This window comes from Gallus gallus, chromosome Z, assembly GCF_016699485.2.
Source record: "Gallus gallus isolate bGalGal1 chromosome Z, bGalGal1.mat.broiler.GRCg7b, whole genome shotgun sequence".
Classification (NCBI taxonomy): domain Eukaryota; kingdom Metazoa; phylum Chordata; class Aves; order Galliformes; family Phasianidae; genus Gallus; species Gallus gallus.
In genome coordinates, this window is record NC_052572.1 from 10403859 (window position 1) to 10410191 (window position 6333).

The 6333-nt window shown below is 42.3% G+C and overlaps 1 long non-coding RNA gene across 1 annotated transcript in view; it reads left to right on the forward strand.

Moving 5' to 3' along the window:
• The first annotated feature begins 555 nt into the window (after positions 1–555).
• The window catches only part of LOC121108605, a 50318-nt gene continuing 44540 nt past the window's right edge, over positions 556–6333 (forward strand). Inside the window, exon 1 of the long non-coding RNA XR_005843244.2 lies at positions 556–608. This is a non-coding gene — a long non-coding RNA (uncharacterized LOC121108605). The remainder of the gene's footprint in view (positions 609–6333) is intronic.

Below are 6333 nucleotides of genomic sequence, written 5' to 3' on the forward strand. Positions count from 1 at the left end.
TGGAAAAGGTGGGATAGGTCATTTGTAGGAGACCTTTTATTGTTTGGGGCTTTGTTTTGCCTGTCCCTAATAAAGTTTCACAGAATCACAGCTCAGTTTTCTTGGTTGGACAGGGGTAAAAAAGGAACCTGATTTTTTTGGCAGGGCTATACAAGAAGGGGAAACAGCACCAGGAGGGCTGTGTGACTTTTCACAGACCTATACCCGTTTATAATTTACCTGTTATATATGGGAAATAGAGTAAGGGACATATCATAAAAATATCTTTGAAAATATGCCCAATTTTGCAATGAGAGAAAATTAAGTTTTTGAACTTCCATGAATAGTTGTCAAAGAAACAAGGACTTTCAAAACTCATGTTTTATTTCCTTACTTTTAGAACAATTCAGCCAAGGGTATTAGGACCCAGATTCATTTTGCATAGCACTAGGAATCTGAGGAACTGGTCTTTACAGGATGAAGGGAGGAAGATGATTCTTGGCTGAGCCCTTCTGAGGTTCTTTTCTCTCTCTAATAACTCTGCAGGGAGAGGATTTTCTCCCATTTTAAGAGGGATGAAGCTGATCCTTCAGGATGAGTAGGAAGTTCATCAAAGTGGTCTGTCCCAGGTGAGACCGAGTTCTCTTCCAGCTCTGCATCCTGTTTCTGAAGAGGCTGTAAGTAATAGACAGGACAGAGCAAATCTGGGAAAAGCAAATAGGATGTTTCTCTGAAGCAGCCTTCTAACTTGTCTTCAGCCCAGGTATTTTTTAAGCTTGTTGTGTTTTCTACGTAACTCTCAGTGGATTTCTTTTCATTGTACTTGTCTGGTCTCCCCTTGAGATGAACAACATTTCCTGTGTGTCACAGCAGCTTACAGCAGTGAGATCTATGGAGATGCCAAGCACCTCCTCCAGTTGGAGTTTCTGACCCCCACTGACAGAAGCTTTTCCTGAGGCCTTTAAGTATCTTAAAGAGGTAGTGAACATAGTTAATCCTTTTCTGTCCTTTCTATTCCATCAAGAAACTGGAAAGGCATGATGTCCTGTATGTCATCCATGCCTCGTGTGCACCAAGGTGTTATTCAGCCTTGTCCAATAACTACTTGGGCTTGGATGCTTGAGCTCATGGCCAGCAAGTGGGCAACTGGATCTGGCTGCCTTCTCGGTTTGGCCTTGGCCCTCCCTCATCACCTTGGGACCTGTCTGGTGATCCCTAGGCTGTGGCCAACCTGGCTACTCATCCTGGTCCTGTGGGATGGGATGGGAATGGGACTGCTGGTATTGTCACTTCCCTGATGGTTTTTTTTGTCACCTTCAACTCTACCTTGCCATCATGTGCAAGATATACACCTCTTTCTGCTCCCTGATGTGCTTTTGGATCTCAACTGATGCATTATCAGCTCATCAAACCATTCTAGATTGATAAATGAACACTGAAGAAATGTCCCGCTCTCCACTTCCTAACTGTACAGCACGCACAAGACCTACTGCTGTGTCCAGGAAGACAGCTATAATTGTCATATAACCCATCTCTTGCTTCCATCTTGTTGTCTTCTCTCCATGAATGACAGAACATAACTTGTACGGCTTAGCTGTAGGCAAGTCTAAGGAACTTCATTCAAATAAAGAAGTTTCAAAATGCAGATATTCTTTTAGTTTCAACATAACAGAGACATGAAGAGAATTATGGTCACTATAAAGATGTGAGAGAAAATAGCCCAGATTACAAATCTGTTAATGTTTACAGTAACACAATCACATTTTTATTGCTTTATTCCTTGCTACGGAACTTAGCATTGTGGTAAGGTAGCAATCTTAGTGTCTACACAGAAAGATGTAAGTATTCTATAAAGCTTCAATTATTTTGGAAAGCCTCAAGTTGTTAACAGTTCTCCAAAAACGTATTCTGAAACACTGTTGAAAGATGTATTTCCTTATAGCCCTCATGAAATTGTAAGTATCTGAGTTTATTATTTTTTATCCTTTTACAAGTTCTTGGCTAAGCTGAAGGGCAATGAAAGCATGAGACCTGTTTACTAGTTTGAAATGCTCTGTCCTAAAAGCTCCCTGTTACAAATCCTCTGGCCCTGTTATGGGTTGCTAGGCAGAAGGGAAATAATGTCATTTGTTAAACAAAGCAGACAATGTCTTTCTTTGTAGACTTTGCACATTCTCTCAGTGGTGTGAAATCCATGTTAATAATCAGCTCACAGTGAAAAGGTCCTAGTTAAACATTACCATAAAAAAAAAAGCTTGCAAGCCATCTGAGGGCACAGAAAATGCTATATCCCAAAAGTTCACCTGGATCCTTAAAATGGTGAGTCTGTTTGTTCCCAAGGTGTTCTGACCAGGAGGAGGAGCATTTGCGCAGGCAAGGAAGACACAAGACAGATGTTTGGCAAGGAGGATTCATAGGCATACCCTCACATTGGATTGATTTCTTCCCTGCCCCTCTGTTTGAGTCTTGCAGGTATTTATTTGGGCATTCTACAATTTCCTTTTCCCCCACAGTTTAGCTTTGTTAAGGAGAAGTCTAGGATATCCTGTGACAGTGTACCTATGCCTTCTGAACAACTCTAACTATTGAGTGCCCCTGTGTGAGCCCAGCAGGAACGGTGGGCTTCTTGCTTTGCTGAAAGAGCTTTGAGCTGTAATGGAGAGGGAAACTGCAGAAAATACCTTTTATAAGGTTTCCTACATCTCCACCTCTCTTTGAAGCTCAGAGTGAAGTTTCTATCGTTTCTTTTTTTTTTTTTTTCTGCTGCTTTTTTGACTTGTCTTTCTTTGCTTAAACTTTGTCTTTTCTCTGCTCAGAATTCTTTGGAGGGAAGCAGTTCCTTCTCTTTGAAATAAATCTTTGCAGGAGAGACTTACATATTTAAAGCACTCCTCAACTTTTGGAAGGGTAAGAATGTAGCTCTTTCACTGAGACTTCACCATGCCCACATATATCTGACCTGAGGCTCTGTTGTGGCCAGCAAATATTTGCTCAGTGCTGGCATTTTTTACAAATGACAACACCATGTGCAGCAGACGTTGCATCTCTCTAACAGCCTGAGTCATACCAGAATGTGACAGCAGAAAGGAATTTGAATACAACTTTGGTATCCAACTAGCTGTGTCCTTAACACCTACAAGTAAGAGCAATCACCCTGAATTTCAAATGTTTTCCCCCAAACTGAGCATTAGATGATACCTATAGGTTCCATAGATTGGTCTGGCCATTTCACAGCAGAGGTGTATATTTTTCACTGAATAATTCCCCGGATATTTTTTATAGACACTGTCATCATCTTTCTGTTGGCACAAGTCTTCAAAGCTGATCTCACTACTATGTACAAGTCAGCGTACTTCTATTGCTTTAAATTATTTATCAAAAACAAACAAACAAACAAACAAAAAACCTGAGCTGGCATCATTGGCCTCATGTTTGCTCTGGTGGGGATCGGTCCAGTGACTTAAGGGAGCTTCCTGCATTACTTTCAAACAATTCTTGCCAGAAGAGCCCTGTTATTTATGTACTCATGTATATATGTATATAATTATCTAGCTCTGTTGCCTTGGAAAGGAAAACTTGGTGTACAAGTGTGAGAGTAGAATTAAACCCATGGCAACTAGCTCATCTTACATCACCACACTTTATCTATCAGAATCTCTTCCCAAGGGCTGCACAATCTTTTTGAATTTCAACATGTCACTCCTATGAAGTCTCAGTGTGCTGTTCTACTGCAATGATTACAGGACATGCTTGAGCATGGTCTAGACCCTCACCTACATCCAGCAGGAGCATCTCCATAAGCAAAGCAGACAAAGCTGCTGTAGATGGTCTGCAGATCACCTACAGTACTGCTGTACCATTACACACTATGGCATGCATTAAAATGAACTGTGAACTTACTATCACATGTTTGATGCTGGGAGACTTCTCCTCTCAAATTCCTCAATCTCTGCAAGTTTTAAGACTGAGTAGCATTTTAAGAGTGAAAATCTGTAGTTCAGAGCAGGATATTCAAGCAGCTTTCAGAGATTAACTTATTCTGTGGGGTCAGTATCTGCCTCTTCTCATTGTGGCAATGCTGCAGTTTCTCTAACTGTCATGTATGGGTGCTGTCCAGGCCTGGTCAGAGCTCACTTTTTCTCTGAGCTAGTTACAGCCACTGTGTTTTATTCTTTGCAGTTGACTTTGGCTTTTCTTGGAGTGTGAAAAAGCTCTAATACTCTGCTACTGCCTCCCAGAAGGGCAGTATGTACATGCTCCTATGTGGTTCCTCGCATCATGCCCAGATGGCAACACAGGAGTAAAAGCAGCCCTGTTCTGGTCACCTTCCCTAACCTCCATCAGCACTGACAGGAGAACGTGACAGTGTGTGTACAAAGCAGATGACCAGTGGGTTCTGACCATCTCCTGGGTCACTGAAGGGACAACTTTGTCATCAGAGTCAACCACTGACCAGAAGGGAAACAAATAACAAAAGCAAACTGCAAAGAGGAAGACAGAGCAGGTATGAGCAGCCAGTGCAAACTTCCTGGCCCCATCCTGTGGGTCACAGCAAGGTTGGCCTCCACCTCTCTTGGCATCTACGTTCCCATGTGTCCTCAGCCTTCAGAGTGGCTGTGTTCCTTCTCACAGGCAGCACCTGGAAAAGCACTTCTTCTAGAAGGGCAGAACTTCTAAGAACTACAAGTAACCTTTGCTGTTGAAATGCTTGGTGGGAAAGAGGGTGGTGTGTGCAAAGTGAAGATGTAACAAGTGGGGGGATGCAGGTGCTGTTCTGCTCATCAGCAAAACAGTGTCAGCCATGTCTCTGTCAAAGCTTTGTTGCTGGGAGGTGGCATTTCGGTTCCTGCCACATTGCAGGCTGCAGAGAGAAATCCCACTCAGCTGTGAGCACAGTAAAAAGGCCACCCTAAGGGGTGTGAATGCTGGAGACCTGACCTATGTGCTCAAAAGAGCAGACAGACAACCAGCCTCGGAGGAAAACCTTTGAGATGGAGAGCTTCAAGGTAATTCACAACACCCTTAACCTCGAAAACAAAGGGTGGCCTTTGAAATGCATGACTGGAATGAAGATCAGGCACATCAGTGCTTTCATCTCATTTTTGATGGAGTAGCTTTGAGCTGATGTGGAAGTCATTTGATCTGCCTGACCTTTTGAAGAATAATTTCTGTCATAGAATTTACAAGTTCTTAATAATTTATTTCAAGAGAAGGTGCTGCAGCAAAAAGGCAACGCTGGAGCAAGGGGAGGGTTGTGCTTGAAATGGGAAATACATCTGCCAAGGGTAGAGTTTCTCTGAATGCCACTGATGAAGAGTAAAGTTCGTTAAGGAGGGCAAAATTAAAGGGAGTCATCTTCCTCAACCTTCAAGCAATTTTTACGGGCCACTTCACTTTCAATCTTTTCAGGATCTGTATGATCGATTCTAAAATCAAAATAAATTATTTTGATTTCCAACCTGATCTCATGGTATTTCCTAGTCAGTAGAGGAAATACTGAAAATCCTGCAAGAGATCCTGTTCTCATAAAATGCTCAGCCCAATTTTGTAAATTCAGGAGGTTTTGGAGAAGCTTCTGAATATTCACTCAAGCTGAACCCACACTCCAGACTGTGGTGTGAGCAGCTTCCTGCACTTCTGAGCTTCTGCTGCATTGAAAAATTTTACTGACTGTGGAAGAATGAGGACATGGAGAAAAAAGGACCTGTTGCCCCTCTGTAGTTAGGTGTCTGGATAAAGAGAAGCACAGACAGTTGTTCCAGTGGGGATGGATAGAATAAGTTCAGCATGGTTAATGGCCCTTTCTCAGTGACATGCAAATAAGTATCTCTGAAAGCCTCCTCAGACCTCTTGGGAAGTAATAATTACAAAGGATGCTTTGGTGGTGGTGGCTTAAGTTAAAAACTGATAAATAATTACTGCTACTCTTGAATATTCATGTGTCTCTGACAAGAAAATAAAGTGTCACCTCTTCAGCCTCATTGCTTTAGTTCCCATCACACAAATGTTTGAGCACCTCCCACACACCCAAAAATAACCCAAAAATAAACAGAAGAAAAAGGTGTTGCTTCCTCAACCTGGTAAGAATGCAACAGTCTTCCAGGTTGGCTCTGACCTCATGCCAGCATGACTGCAAGCAGGACGTTGTACTTCTCTGCATTTCCAAATCACAGATTTGTACACAGTTTGCTGACCTGTCAATAGGATCTCTGGTGTCTGGGCTGATAAGGGATCCACCTTGACCTAGCTGGTGTTGCTCAAAATCTCCTCTGCTTATTTTGAACCAACTCAATGCAGAGCAACGTTTCCCATCTGGAAATCATTAGCATATGCTAAGTGGTTCTTAACATATGC